This window comes from Dipodomys merriami, unplaced genomic scaffold, assembly GCF_024711535.1.
Source record: "Dipodomys merriami isolate MVZ:Mamm:240054 unplaced genomic scaffold, mDipMer1.0.p SCAF_10, whole genome shotgun sequence".
Lineage (NCBI taxonomy): Eukaryota > Metazoa > Chordata > Mammalia > Rodentia > Heteromyidae > Dipodomys > Dipodomys merriami.
Genome location: NW_027202271.1, coordinates 19,218,667 through 19,234,738, shown reverse-complemented (window position 1 = coordinate 19,234,738; position 16,072 = coordinate 19,218,667). Strand labels below are relative to the sequence as shown.

At 40.8% G+C, this 16,072-nt stretch overlaps 1 protein-coding gene across 4 annotated transcripts in view; it reads left to right on the top strand.

Moving 5' to 3' along the window:
• The first annotated feature begins 7,097 nt into the window (after nucleotides 1-7,097).
• Nucleotides 7,098-16,072, top strand: part of Tespa1 (thymocyte expressed, positive selection associated 1) — a 34,655-nt gene continuing 25,680 nt past the window's right edge. For 2 of the 4 annotated variants that reach the window (XM_070042326.1, XM_070042297.1), the window contains exons 1-2: nucleotides 7,098-7,242; nucleotides 9,498-9,610. The gene's annotated coding sequence lies outside the window, so the exon portion shown is untranslated. Of the gene's footprint in view, nucleotides 7,243-9,497; nucleotides 9,611-11,443; nucleotides 11,507-11,902; nucleotides 11,998-16,072 lie in introns of those variants that run through there. The other 2 variants (XM_070042307.1, XM_070042317.1) reach the window with 2 other exon arrangements.

Below are 16,072 nucleotides of genomic sequence, written 5' to 3'. Positions count from 1 at the left end.
ACATTATTAGGAAAATACTAACATTCTAATAAAGACTGTAAATTAGATCATTGATACCGCTTGCCTTGAAGGATTGCTGTATGGTTTAAAATGAGAAAATGGATAATGAAATAAGTAGCAGAGAGGTGGAGAACTGGAGCTTAATAAAGGTTCTTGCATCCAATCCAAATTGTGGCTCTGTATTTAGGATTGTACTGACTGTGCTTTCTACAATGTACTTGTCTAAGGGAGCAAATACAACAAAAGGCCTCACGGAGAAGCATCTCCTCTCCCTATAACCTATCGAGGTTGTTATGTGTGAGATTAAAAGTTAAAAGATTCCAACAACAGTTTAGAACTCCAGTACCAGAGTCTTAGGCAGAAAGGAGAACACACACATACACACACACACACACACACACACACACACACACATACACACACGAGGAGAAGGGTGGGGGGGAAGGAGAGAGAGAGAGAGAGAGAGAGAGAGAGAGAGAGAGAGAGAGAGAGAGAGAGAGAGACTTCCTGAATACTGAATATAATGGCTAAGATGTTATTTTGCCCAAAGCAACATTTTTCTTGTTTGTTTTGTGACTTTCCATTCCTTAAGAAAATAAAATTCTGGCTTCTGGTGGCTCACACCTGTAATTCTAGCTATTCAGGAGGTTGAATGAGAACTGACAATCATGGGACAGTGCCAGCTTAGGCAGACAAATCTGTGAGACTTTTATCTCCAGTTACCCAGTAAAAGCCCAAAGTAGAGGCATAGTTCAAGTGGTAGAGCTCCAGATGTGAGCAGAAAAAAGGAAGAGGCCTGAGTTCAAACCCTAGTACCAGTACTGGCACACACACACACACACACACACACACACACACACACACACACACACATACACACACAAAGGTATGAGTGGGGATAACTTTGTTCAAAGTTCACTGTATGAGCATTTGAAAACAAAACAATGACCTTTCCTCATATTAAAAATGTATATTTGCTCAAAATAAAAAACAACAAAAATCAAAATAATTTCTCTATACCCATCATTTTAATTTCTCTACTCCCATCATTCTCATGTATAATTGTTTGTATTTTGCTTTATCATACTGTATTTGGAGAGTTGTAAATATCATGAACGTTTACCTACTAAACAAGGACAGTGATTTATCTAACTATAGTATAGCTATCAAATTCAGGAAATTTAATATAGGTAAAATATTTATAGCTTGAATTCAACAGTATTGTTTTCCCAATAGTGTGCAGGATCACATATTTCATATGGCTGTTATTTGTTTTTTTTTTTTTTGTGTGTGTCTTTTTTTTTTGTCAGTCATGGGGCTTGAACTGTGGGCCTGGGCGCTGTCCTTGAGCTCTTCAGCTCAGGGTGAGTGCTCTACCACTTGAGCTGCAATGCCACTTCTGTTTTTCTGGTGGTTTATTGGAGATTAGAGTCTCACAGACTTTCTTTGGCCAGGCTGGCTTTGAACCAGACCTCAGCCCCCTTGGTAGCTAGGATTATAGGTGTGAGCCACCGGTGCCTGTCTGTTTTTTGCCTTCTTGAATCTAAGGCTGTCTCTTTTTAATTTCTTTGGCAGGACAATTTGGAGAGCACAGGCTTCTGTCTGTGCGGGATTCCCCAATTTACTTAGTCTGAAGTCTCTTCCATCAACCATGGTGGGGTGATGCTCTCAGGATGGACTTGGTGATGCTGTATCTCAATGTGTCACATCAGGAAGCATTTAGAAAAGGTTTTCCCACTATCGAGTGTGATGTGGCATTATGCTTTTTTTATACTCAAAGCTTTATTTCCTTTTTAATAATTAAGCATTTTTAAATATTAAAAAACTTGATGAACAGCCTATTTTTATTACATTTTCCATTTGTGCTATACACTTATTTGAGTACTTTTTTAGTGGTACTGGATTTTGGACTCAGGACTTTGTGCTTGCTGTGCTTATGTATTCATAGTGTTGCTCTACCACTTGAATCACCCCCCGCTGCCCCCCAAGTCAGGCTATTTGCTGGTTAATTGGAGATACAAATCTCATAGACTTTTCTACCTGTGCTGGCTTCCAATCACGACTCTCAGAGCTCAGCCTCCTGAGTAGCTAGGATTACAGATTAGAGCCACTGGTACCCAGTTCTTCTTATTCTTCTTATAGCTTTCCTGGAAGTTCAAAACTTATTTCAAAATAAATATTTAAAAGTTAAACTTTAATTCTAAAATATGCTGTCCAAGTGTTTCTTGTCTCTCATCTCAACTTCTGTGAATTTCGGTTATTTATGTCACTCATGGTATAGCAACATCCAAACAACTTAATTTTTCCCCCCAAACATATGTTATAGATTTCCATCCTGGGATTTATGGAGACTCAGATCTCTGCCAAGACAGCCTTTTTTTTTTTTCTTCTCTTGACCCTTTCAAAATTCTATCCAACCTGATCAACCTTAATTTAAAATCACTAATTTGAGTTTTCTTTCAATCAATTGCACATTCAGCCTGTGAATTGGTTCAATCTCCTGTAAGCCAAAAGATCAGCAGAATCATCTAGAAAGGTCTGTTAATTGATTTCCTAAATTTGAGTTAAGTCACCTCGGACAGAGCGGTTTCCGATTCCTGCCCAGGCAACTGAGTGCTTAGGTGATGAGTGTAGGCTTCCACCTGGTGGCCAGTGGAAGTATATCAGTCTGGGAGTTCATCTGTGAGCTCAGGAAGTTTTAAAGGCAAAGTCAGGAGGTTGAACACAGCCCCATCTAATTCTTTGGACCATCACAACACCCATTTTGTAGATTATCTTCAAGATAGTGTCTTAAAGATTTTCTTAATGATCACAAGCATTACTGGAAACCAAGTATTCTGCAAAGTACCTTAAAGGAGCATATAGGATCCTTGCACCGTTTTGCCATGAAGGAATGTGAAATCCACACAAGTACAAGGAAGCCTGAAGGACAGGCTCTGCCACTCCTGCCCCCTTGGCCCCGTAGGTCAGAAGGAACCAGTTCAAACATTAGAGCATATAACTGTAGAGTGCTTTCAGGAGATTAAATCTAACACCGCACCCATCCTCCTTAGCCCTTCTAAAGCAGGTGGCAGTGCTAGCTGTGGGCGGATAGCTGCAGGGACTGGGGCCTGAGAATGAACAGGCTGGGGGGGAGGGGGAGGGGCAGCTGGGAGAAGTTTGCCTCCTGTGGTTTAGGTGGGCGGTTCCATCCAGTTTCACTTTCTCTGCTTTGCAAACTTCTTCCTTTCACATTCTCTTTGAGGCTGCTGCCTCTCTTCTTTCCTCAGCACCTCTCCCTAGGATCCCTCCTTCTCTCCCCCAAGCGTGACAGACAAAAAACACCTGCACGTAATTATTGATACACCCTCAAGGAAACACTGGATACCTTTTCCTTTCCATTCCTCCCTGGGGTCTGACTACTGCTGTGAGGATTCACAGTGGTATCTGTGTGTGTGTGTGTGTGTGTGTGTGTGTGTGTGTGTGTGTGTGTGTGTGTGTGGAGAGAGAGAGAGAGAGAGAGAATTCACAGTGTATTAGTGTGGGGGGGGGGAGAGGGGAGGGGAGAGAGAGAGAGATCCCTGCCAGAAGCCTACTCTTCTCTTTCAAGGACAAAGGCTGAGTTGACAGCCATTCCACATTTCTGGTTTCTCAAGTCTAGATTCTAGATAGGTATATTGCTAGAAGAGAGACTTTGACACTGATCCTGCTAAATCCCCAGATCCCTCCTTCTCCTGTGTACTCTGCCCCATCCTAAGGCTCTAGGCTCTCTCCTCCTTGTGGGCTTCTAAAACACAGACCACCCAGCATCTAATCCCACTTCTGGCGTTCAGGAGGCCTATGCCTTTGAGCTGAATTAGTTGGATCAGAAAGAAGGAAGATGGAGCATAGGCTCACCAGGCTAACAATCCTGTATTCCACACATCTGACTACAGCCATGAATGCTATTGCTGAATCTAAACAGGAAAGAGCTGAAGTATCTGTAGGGTGGAGGCAATTTTCCCCAATGTAATTTCCTCAGAATGTGCCTCAAAAATCATTTTATTAATACAAGGAATATCTCTCCTTCTAGAAGTATCTTAAGTGTTAAAAAAGCATGCTATTTAAAGTGACAGGTATGTTTTTGTTGTTATTTCTCTTTATGCACATGTGTGTGTGCTCACACACACACACACACACACACACACACACACACTCACACACATGAGAAAGGGCCAGCTGATTAGGGGCCTCCATGTCTAAAACATAGAAAATGGAGAAGGACATGAAGATCTAGGTAGAACATTTTCTGTCTAGCGAAAATTCCAGAAAATGTTGATGACTTGACTTCCTGCTTCTTCCCTTTGCACTCCATCTACTCTCTCCCTTTCAAGCCTTTGGTGAAAGGAGGAGGACAAATTCACTAAGAATCCCACCTGGGCAGTTTGGAGGAACAGATGCCTACCCCCCCACACCCCCAAAAAACAAAAGCAAAGGCATTTTCCAACTCCAGATCCGAGTGGTAAATGGAAGCAGATGATCTGCATCTGGGCCTGGACTGAAGAGCCCAGCTGTCTGACAGAGTAGGGACCATCAACAGCGGCTTCTCTGCCCTGGGACAGCCTCTCTGGACAGCTGTCCTGGCTCTGCCCCAGCACTGGGCAAGCTGCCAACTGAGCCTTCAGCTCTGTGGCTTCCAAACTTGTGCCCAGCCCCATCCATCTGTCGGATGGGCACATACGTGTTTAGACATAGTCCCAACTTCCCAGACTTCCCAGGTGACATGCCCACAGGTTAATATCATCTGAAAACAGTGTCTATTTGGCTTTGCAACTGATGAGAGTTTTAAAAATGCATTTTCTAGGATTTCTATTAAAATTTCTTACCAAATATCTGTTACTTAACATTTTCATTCTCCACAGCAAACCATACAGCTCTGGAGGCTTGTTATAGACTTCTAAGTCCAAAAAAATTTGGGTAGTATTTCTCCCTTTGGCAGTGGAGAATACCAACATATAAATAAAACTAAGAAAGTATTGTGGGACTCAAGTTGAATTCCTAGGGTTCTTGCTCTAGTTCACTGTTTCCAACAAATTCCATGAAAACAAGGGGCAGTCCCTGGGAATGACAATCTAGCTGTAGGATGAGGAACTGGACTGGTGAAACACAAATAAATGGTGAGTAAACTTGTTTTCACTTAGTACACAGGCTTTTTCTTATATCTAGGAAAAAAATAGAAAATCTTACTTTGTTTTATTTATTTATTTTTTTTGCTTCCCCTGGGACCTGGCACTGTCTCTGAGCTTTTTTTGTTTTGTTTTGGTTTGGTTTTGGTTGGTTGTGGGGCTTGAACTCTGGGCCTGGGCGCTGTCCCTCAGCTCTTCAGCTCAAGGCGAGCGCTCTACCAATTGAGCCACAGCACCACTTCCTGTCTCTGAGCTTTTGTGCTTGTTGCTAGTGTTCTATCACTTAAGCCTCAGCCTCACTTCCAGTTTTTTGGTGATTGATTGAAGATAAGAGTCTCATAGACTTTCTTGCTTGAGCTGGCTTTGAGCCATGATCCTTAGATCTCAGCCTTCTGAGGAGCTAGGATTATAGGTTTGACTCATGAGCCTCCAGCAAATGAACCTCTTATTCTATAAAATAAGAAAACACAAAGGACTTGAGGCTAACATCTGTAATCCTCACAGCACAGGATGTTGAGATGTGAGAATGGTAATTCAAAAGCAGCCTGCACAGGAAAAACAGAAATAGGAAAAAGAGGATTATCATTCTCATCCTATTATACTCAAGAATTAAGTTGAACAGAAATGTTATTTAGGCTTCTTTCCACCATATGATAGTGATGCTGTCACTTCTCAGAGGAGTCAACCTTTTGGTGATTGAAAATGGAATTTAGAGACATGGTAAAAAGGATCCCCAACTGTGGTTGTGGCTAGAAAACTAGAAAGAAGAGAACAGGTGAAAAGTCAATCATCAATAGCATATTGAAGGAATGCATTGTATAATAAGTATTATCATAAACATTTATAAGTAAATATTATGAGAAAAGACAGAGAAAAAACTCAAGATAGTACTAAAGGAGATCAGGGAGAGATGGATAAGGCATGAACACATACACACATATCTCTCTCTCTCTCTCTCTCTCTCTCTCTCTCTCTCTCTCTCACACACACACACACACACACACACACACACACACACACACACCCTATGTGTGGGTAAGGAGAGATGAGGAGAAACTTTTTAGAGCTTAACAAGGCTTTTGGGAACTGACAACTAATAAATGAAAAATGTCTCTAGAGTGTAACAGATTTTAATTTTTTTGAGAAAAGGAGTCATTTACTAAGGAAAGCAAAACTTTGACATTGTCTAAACATAAAAACACAGTGCTAAGAAATTAACACAGAATGAAAAGTTCCTTACAATGTTATACCGTATTAAAAAAAAAACTAGCTTCTGGGAAATGTACAAAAGCATGAAAATATTATGAAAACCAATCAACTTTGGTACACAAAGGGTGTTAAGCCCCTTCTCTAAGAGAAATATGAAATGATTTACAGTAGGAGTTTTATTTATTAATTTATTTTGTGGTCCTGGGAATTGAACCCAGTGCCTTCCACATGCAAGGTAGGGACTCTACCACTTGAGCCATGCTACACTAGCTTTTTATTTTGTCTTTGAAAGAAGCTCTGGATGACTGATCACTTCAACTGGCTATTCTTCCTGTCTTAGCATCCTGAGAAGCTGGGCTCACAGGTGTGGGTCACTGTGACTGGCTAGAGTTTTTTAGATACTGCTCCTTCTTGGGTTCATGCATGGAAATGTCACCCAGACACGTCCTTCCATGGTATGCCACTTTCTCTCAATAGCAAGAGATCAGGAGCTGTTTTCAAACACACCAGAGGCCACTGAACAGAAGGGCTTCCACTTGTGAGCTTGGCAGTAAGCGATATTTTCTTCTTCATTCTCCAGAGCTAGAGCAAAGGATGTGGCTGTGTAGAAGGCGGGGACTGTGCAGATGCCTGTGCAGATGTGTGTGTGTGTGTGTGTGTGTGTGTGTGTGTGTGTGTGTGCGCGCGCGCGCGAGCGCGTGTGTGTGTTCATTTCCGCTTCCCCTTTCCAGCTGGCAGCAGCAGTTGAATGAGAACAGGGAGAAAGTCGCCTTCTGATTGACACCATGAGAACACCCCATTGTTCTAACCCCTGTCTCCTCGCACTGAAAGGCTTGGCTCAGCTTTGAGAACTCTGTTTTCTCCAACTCAGGTCTCTACCCTCAGTCAGGTAAGAGCAGTTTAAATCTGTTTTCTTTGGGGCCATGGTGATCTAGAATGATGTTAGGAGACAAGGAAACAGGCTAGAGAAAATGTCAGGCCTACCAAGAGGTAATACCTCTTTCCTCCCTCACGGTAGCTTTGCAGGTATCATCATTGTACCTTAGGAAGGGGATGGCCTGTCACTTTCCTTCTCCTCCCTACTACCAGAACGGTGACCATTCAATGGTCACAATGCATGGATGGGTTCCTTTGGTGTGGGGAATCCATCATTAGGACTTTTATTTTTCTTTTGTCATTTTTTCTCACTCTAAGAACTTCCTCCCTCAGTCTTGCCAAACTCATTTTTGGGGTTCACCTCTTTCCAAGTGAGAGACTTCGATGAGCCAATGTCCAGTTTCCTCATGTGCCCTGTTCTAGTCACCATGCCTCTATTGGGAAGATCTAACCTGGCCCAACTTTGCTTTCTGTGGGTTGGGATCTCTTTCTTTAAAAGCTGAAGAAGAAAGTTGCGGTGCAGGTGAATTACAGTAAGGTCTAGTGGGGTTCATCATGCAGGAAGATTGGCACTGAGGGACGATGTCAGACACGATGTCTCAAGGCAGTTAATCTCCTGTCAGGAGTGATTTTTCCAGTTCTAGTTCTCAGAAATGGATCTCTTAATGAACTCCATAATTCCGGGGTTGGGGGGCATCAGTTGCCCATACCCCCTCATCTCAGTGATAGCAGGCTGCATATGTCACCACCTACATGACTCTTGAGTAGGGTGTAGGAGGGGAAAGATCCTCCATATTTGGGGTTTTCCCGTACCCCAGCAGGCCATTGAGCTCACCAGCAGATAGAAGAGAAGAGTTTCATCCTCCGAGCAAACACGAACAAGACAAAGTCCCATAGACATGGTGTGCGCAGACAGAAGGTTTAGAAGAAATACCCAGGGAAGAACGAATAACTTTGTCTACCATAAATGTCCCTGAGTAGAGAGTCAAAGGGACTTTTTAAACAGTGCATCAGAGGTTGTAGGCTTCCGTATTTGAATGTCGAAACTTCAGGCTTTCCAGTTGTACCCAGTGAGCGGTTAGAGCCACAGGTCAGGATTGTCCTATGCCATGAAGCATTGCTGGGAATAGAGGAAAACAGGCTTGTGGTCTGTCTGTTAGAATAGGAATCCATGATGAGAAGCTGGCGAGGAGAAATAGGAAGAGGTCGAACATGATTTCTTCCTCATAGGCAACCCATAAACTACTTACAACCATAGGAATGGCATGTTCTCGTTCCTTGGAAGTGGAGGTGAAATCCTGAGAGTAAAAATTATGGAGTGGCCCTGTAGCCCCAACACAGTCATTTTTCAGTCCATGATTGATGTTTCAAAGTCAAATAGAAAATGGAGAGAATGTTCAGTTTCAGCCCATGTTGTGATTTATATGCTTCCCTCTGGCTTACAGTAAAGGACGAAGAGCAGACATTTCTACTTGCAAGCTAAGAGCTCTTTTCCCACCTAAAGAACAAGATGGAAGTGGTTAACTCAATATATATGGAGTTCTGTGTCCTCTGTCCATGTAGACCTAACACAGAGGTTTGGAGTGAGCATATACATAATTCATTCAAATGAGCTGAGGGATGAGAAGAAAAATGTAGCTACTGAGAAATAAAAAAGGAAGTTGGACTATAAGGTACATAAGGGAAACAGCTTCATTACTAAGAAAATAAGACTTAAGAATTAGTGATATAAATCCAGACACAACTCAGTGATCAAGAATTCTACTCACCACTATCCATGAGCATGAAAGCTAAGCTAGATCATAAGAACCTGAGTTCAAGCCCTGGCACAGGAACACATATAAAAATTCTGCCTGCTTTTTTGCTCTTTTTGTGAAACCATTCATAAGCCAACCAGGTGAACTGCTGTTTCTCATTCCTGAGATCTGAACAACCCATCTAGATGAAAAAAAAGTGGTCTCTCCCGTAACTGGGGTTACGGGATTCCTTCCTGCCTAATGAACAGCTTAAATATCTGCTGTGGTGATTTGCAAGCCTTCCTTATGATTTTGCCACGTCCTGATAAATGGAGGAAGAAAGAGATGGGAAAAAGAAAAGAGGACTTAGATGGTCTACCTGAAGAATCTAACTAAACCTGTATGGGAAGGAAGGCATGCTAGAGGAGAGAATAAAAAGGTTATATTGAGTAACTGGCATTTTTCTTGCTACTGTTTAGCAAAGGATACCTACCTTCCCATTTTCCTGACATAGACTCAAATGCTCTCTTAGGCCACAGAAGAATGCTTGAATGCTATTCTCAGAGTGAGTTCTGGCGGTCTTCCACACTACAGTCACATAGGAGTGAATTGGAAACCATCTCCGAAGGAACAAGAGAGCTTGTTGTAAGTTTGGGGTATGTAGAATGGGAGACAGTGACTTGACTAGAGGTAGAAACTTGTCCTAGAAACAAACAAAAATAATTGATGGCTAATCTTGGATCCTCCCCGCACCCCCGGGGAATGCAATGACAGGGATGTATCTCAGCCACATCGTGAAAGCTCCATTTCCTTTGCCTCTCTTACTACACTCATTCTCACTCTCAGTCCCAAAGCACAGGTGCTGGTTGGGCCATAGGTACAATATAGATAGAGAAGGGAGGCCTGTCTGATCCATGCCCTAAGAAGGCTCAGAGCCCAGGAGATACACCCCAGACTGGGCCTTAGGAATCGTGAGTGGGAGGAGGAAGGCTGCATAATATAAAGGAAGGAAGCATGCTTTTGGAGACCCAGAATTTGTGAGACAGACTCTCGTTTACATCCTCTATTACTGCTTGTGACACTACAGGTATGAATCTCTTGTCTCTGTCTCCTTCTGTGTATCTCTCTGTCTCTGCTTCTTGTGTCTTTCTCTCTTTCTGTTTCACTATCTCTTACTATCTCTCTCTGTCTCTGTCTTGCTGTGTCTCTATTTCTCTCAAGATCAGGATTAGGTATTCCTTCTAATCCCTGTGGGCATTTTATAAGAACAAAGGATTTTCACTGGTCATTGTTCAAATCTTCCTCTTGGCAGCATCCTTTTGTGACTCTACTATAACTTTGGTTCCCTCCATCTTCTTTCTTACTCCTATAAATGTTCCTGAATTTAGTGAATGACTTAGACTGAGAGCAGATTCATAATAATTATAATTTGAAGCAGAGCTGCTAATTGCCAATTACAAGTCCTTAGTCTCATGCTTGTTGAAATATTAACTATTTCCATAAAAAGTCTGATAAATACCCATTGCTCCAGGCCCTACTTACAGGGCTGTGATTCTTGCCAGCTCTGATGGTTCAGTGCCACCCATAACCATTATAAAATATTCTGAATGTTGCAGTAATCCTAAAACACTCTATTCTAGGTAGATTTGCTCCTCTCAAGTAGAACATAATTGAGCTTTTGTCCAAAGCAAAAAATTTGTCAGGCTGAGAGAGGCAAAACAGCCTCATATTGACCTAGCTGGAGTCAAGAAGAAAACTATGTTAATAACACAAACAAAAAGATACTTGTTAAGATTCCACACCAACAAGTATAAATCATGTTGGGTTTATGCTGCCTCTTCTACTAGACTACAAGGTGGAGAATTTACACCAAATCCAAAAGTTTCTCTTTTCCTTTATCTCAGATAACATTCCCTACTACAATTGGATGATGGAGTTAGGTGATTTTTCGTATTCTCTTGTTAGTGGAAAGACTGTCTAACACATTCAGACCAACTTGAGCTTAACTCTTAGCACAACAAAATCCTACCTATTGACTCCTTCATGAACCTCACTGGACAAGGATTAGTTCAGAGGTGTTTTTCTGGAATAATTTGCAGTAGTTTGCAGGTCAGATGTATGGATGCCTACAAGGTACTTAAGGACATCAGTTACTGAGTTCCTGTTGCTTTGACTCACTTGCCCTGATGCACAGGAGAAGTCTGATTGTGTCCCTTAGCATAGAGAGCGCAGAGAAGATGAAGTTCACAGTTCAACCTTAACCTGCATCCCTAAAGGTTTTCTACTACTGCTGCAGTTACTGCTTTGACAGTACTTTTGGTGAGAAGATACAGCTCTTCCCTGGTCTTAAGCCACTAGAAGTGATTTTTCTTGACTAACCTTCATCTTATCTTACAATTTCTGCATTTGTTGTACAATGTAGAATAATGAAACATTCTGTACTGTACAAAATGACAAAAATCCTATTATTCTCTTCAGTGGTAGTTGGATTCCAGAACTGGTTGTGGAGGATTTGGGAATGACACTTCTAGGGCAAGACAGGTAAGTGGACAAAGGGCTAGAAATCTTAATAGAAGGGCAAGTAAGGTCTTGGGGGAGATTTAGACAGGAAGCAACAGAACTAGTGTGGGAACTTCCTTGGTTAGTGAGAAAGTGGGAGAGAGATATGTGCAGGCTTCAGATTTTTCTGCTCGTAGAGGATAAAATAAACAGAATAGTAAAAATATTATCAATGAATGTGGTAGTCAGGTTTTAGAAGGAACTTTTGACTCAGAAATGGCTAAAAACCTAGAGCAGAAAATTCTGGGAAACAGTTCTACGCAGATAGGACAAATTTTAGATTAAGCTTTATAAATTTAGTCAGACTTAGATAATTCAGAAGCTATACCAACAAAGGACTGGAAAAAGTATGCCTGCCTTTCTCTTCTTCACTCGAAGGAAGACATGCAGAGGATTTAATGTCTCGAAAAAAGTCAGAAACATCTGCCGCATGATGCATCAGTTGGTAAAGTTCTTCTAGTCTATGATTTCAGGTATGATTCTTGCTCCTTTGCAGTTACAACATTCACTCACCCAATCACAACTTGAAACTTACTGTGCCATGCCCTAAGAGAGGGAGTTAAGGGTTAGATTACCAGGGATGGTGCATAAAACCAGAGGGGATATCATTTATTCTCTTGCTGAAAATGACACAGGCATGTGTGCTAGTTGGTAGAGGCTGAACAGAGGCAGATTCACTTAAACAGGGCTTAGAAGGGCAGATAGGACTTGTGTGAGGAGACAAGGTGATAAATCTGGATAAAATAAGGCAAAGGAGTGGAAAATTCAGGGTTGGAGGCTTGGCTCCATTGGTAGAGTGCTATCCATGAACTGAAATGTTAGGTACTAAGTGTGAGTACTGATCTTGGAACTAAAAAAAAAAGTGGAAAATTCAAGAATAGGGGACCACAAGTAACACCTGATTTGGTCACATTTATTTAGGTTCCATAAAATCTTTCCTTGTTTGGATTTCCCAGTTTTCTGAAGCTGTAAAAATTACATGTCTGGTAATCCCGAAACTCAATGTTAATTTATGAATGGGAATTTGTGAATGGGGAATAATTCCAGAGGCCACTGGGTCTTTTCCTATGCTTTCTAGGAAGACTACATGACTGCATTTTCCTTTACTGCTATGACTTCTAAAATAATTCAAACTAAGTCAGAATGTCTGAAAATAAATTCATAAGCAGGGGTGTTGTGGGTAAATCTAGACAACACTGGATCCCATTAATTCATTCTCTAGGTGATGGAATGATGGATAATTTTTAAAGATATGTATTAAATTGTTTGCCACTTCACAAGTAGCTTATGTATACAATGTACATTGATCTATGTCATCCCTTCAACATTTTCACACACATCCCCATTTGACTTATGCCTTCCCTTATTTTTCTTAGTTTTGTGAGGAAAGGGGTAAGTAGAGAGGGGTGGATGAGAATACAAAGATCAACATGCACTGTATCCATAAACCACTTTGTTGCATAGACAACTCCTTTGTACAACTAATGAAAGGTAATAAAATTATTTTTTTTAAAAAACACAAAAATGATGGCTAACTAGAAAACCTAACTTGCCAGAGCCAACCAATTAGACAAAGGAGTTTGGAAGAACGTTTGTGTGTCTTATTCCTGCTCAGCATTCTTTTCACAGTGCCAGATTCAGTTGTTTTTGGATGACTTCCGTAGAGAAAGCACCTCTGGACCCTTCTTGGTATTGCAAGGGGTCCCAACGCCTTCAGAGAGGATATCTCAATATCGGTCTTCCATTTTTTTTTAAACATGCTCAGTGTGCCTGTGTTTATCTGATCATCATTTGCCACTTCCTCCGAATTATCACAAAGAATACTCAGTTTTTTATTCAAGCATTATACTTTCCTCCTGTCACCATGAACCACACATTTGTAGTTTTCCTGATTTTGATTTTTGGTGGTTTTTTTGTACAGGATTTCCACATAATACTCTATGAACAGCCTTTACAAGCTCAAGTGTGGCAGATATTGGGCCAATTCGTTTGTTTGATTTCTCCATGTCTTGTGTACCACATTGAGAGGAATGGCTACCTTGCATCTCTTTTCTCAAGTCTGAGACCGTTGCAGCATCTTCAGATGATCAAACTCTCATCTGAGTTACCTGAGGATAGTTGTCTTCTGCAGTGAACAGTGGAGTTTTTAAGCCACCTAAGTCTTTTCATTGCTTTAAACATCATAACCATTTATTTGCAAACCTTTCTCTGGCATCCATTAAGCATTAACAATTCTGTTTCAACAAGCATTTTCCTTTAGGTATTTACATTGAGTAAAACTTCTGCCAGCAGAACATAAAGACAGACAATGCAGGATAGATAAATACAGATAATAGTCAAATAAATACAGCCTCTGTCTTCAATAATAGGGACTCTAAAGGGAGAGACAAGTCATAGAATAACATTTTGCTATTTCTCCAGTTTTCAACCTTCCCTCTGCCAATATTTTACTTGCTTAGTGAGTACATAGTTAAATAATATGAGTACAGTTTTGAAGCAACCTTTTATGTCTTTAAAGCATAAAAATCACACAGGGAACAATCAACCACAAAATATTAATTTTCTTTGAGAATAAGTGTATGCCATTCTGCTATAACATGTTAGGTTCTGTTTTAGAAATGCAGCTAAAAATAATTCCTGTAAGCACCTCTCTCCTCTCAGAGTTTATATGCCAATCAGAAGGTGAACAATAACAACCACTTTAGAAAGTAGTATGGAGGTTCCTCAAAAGACTCCACATAGAGCTTCCCTATGACCCAGCAATCCCACTTTTGGGCATTTACTCAAATGATCACAAACAAGACCATACTAAAGCTACCAGCACAACTGTTTATTGCAGCATTATCTACCATAGCTAACATATGGAACCAACCCAGATGCTCCTCAGTAGATGAATGGATGGATCAAGAAAATGTGGTATATATACACAATGGAATTCTATGCCTCCATCAGAAAGAATGGCATTGCCCCATTTGTTAGGAAATGGAAAGACTTGGAAAAAATTATAGTAAGTGAAGTAAGCCAGGCCCAAAGAAACATAGGTTCCATGGTTTCCCTTATTTGCAATAACTAGTATATATCTGAGAAAAGCAGAAATGGTCAGATAAGTTGATGTTAGGTGAAATGAACCCCAAGATAAGGACTCAAGTGGTTTTTCTTTATTGCTATTGTTTCTAACATATATATAAGATGATTTCTTTGTTGCTTTGTATGTCCCTCCCCCACACTATAACCCCTGTTTTCACTGTATTTGATGTTGGTATAATGTGGGGAGGGAAAGGGCAAGAACAAATTGTTTAAATAGGGATACATGTGGACTCATTGCAACAATGAGATGTACAAGACATTATGTCGAAAAACGAACTTTACAGCTTTGTCAAGGGGGTAGGGGGTTGGAAGGGCGGAGTGGAGATAGGAAGGGACGGTAAGGGGAAACAAAGGAGGAGGCAACATGTTTGATAAGAAATGTACTCATTACCTTGCCCAAGTAATTGTAACTCCTCTGTACAGTATTTTCACAATTAAAAAAATAAATGCAAAGCAGATGAATGAGGATTAAAAAAGAAGGTGAGCAATAAAGCAGAATATATAATGAAAATATTTATATAAAGCACATCAGTGATAAAAATAAGAAGTCGAGCAGGAAAGGTACTTAGTGAATGGGGCTAAGATGGACAGTAGAATCTAGGCCTGGCTTCTGGGAGAGAAAGTTGATTCAGAGTTGGCATTTTTGGGTTGAGTGTGTCAAAGGCTGAAGATGAAGATAAAAGGAATTTAAGAAAAAAAAACCTTAAAGAAACACAGGCGGTTGGAAAGGGGTGGAGAAGAAATTAGCCTCTAACATCATGAGATATTTTCAGAGATGTGGGAGAAATGTAGAATAGATTCATATCATAGGGGATGTTGAAACCTTCCTGCTATCATGAGAGTCTAAGACTGTGCTAGGCAGTATGGACACTCAGCACTAAAATACTGTATCCAGAAGTATGTAGTACTAAAAGTGCTAAATGTCAGAGCAGTCAGGTCCTCACCCAGAAACTGAAATAAGAGAAAGGGATTGCAATTTCCAAGGTGATGATTGGCAGAAATGTGAAAATCAGTCATTCCCCCTCTCCTCTCCTACCTCTGTTGTTTTTTTTAACCTTTCATCTTGCCAGCCTTTCCTTCTTTCTTTTTTTTGCCTTCCCATCTCATGCTTTTTTGTATCTTCTCTGAAGTTCCTTTCGCCACAAATTCTGCCCAAACCACCCTTGTACGTAGCTTTCTTACAACATGTTTAATTTACTGATTAAATATTTTCCTAATGACACTTAGGGTCAGTTGCCCAGAGTAAACACAATGGGTCATAGTACTCACTGCCATCTCCTCTAGGAAATCAGTCTTGGACTGGATCTGAAATTTTAAAAAATGTGGATCAGTCAGCAGTAATTATGTATTATTTTTCTCCTGACATGTTTTGTCTAAGGGAGAGGCATCTAAAACGATTTTATTGCTCTAGAAGTATATCCCGTGGTTAGGATTCTTTTCAAAAATAGTATCTATTAAGTG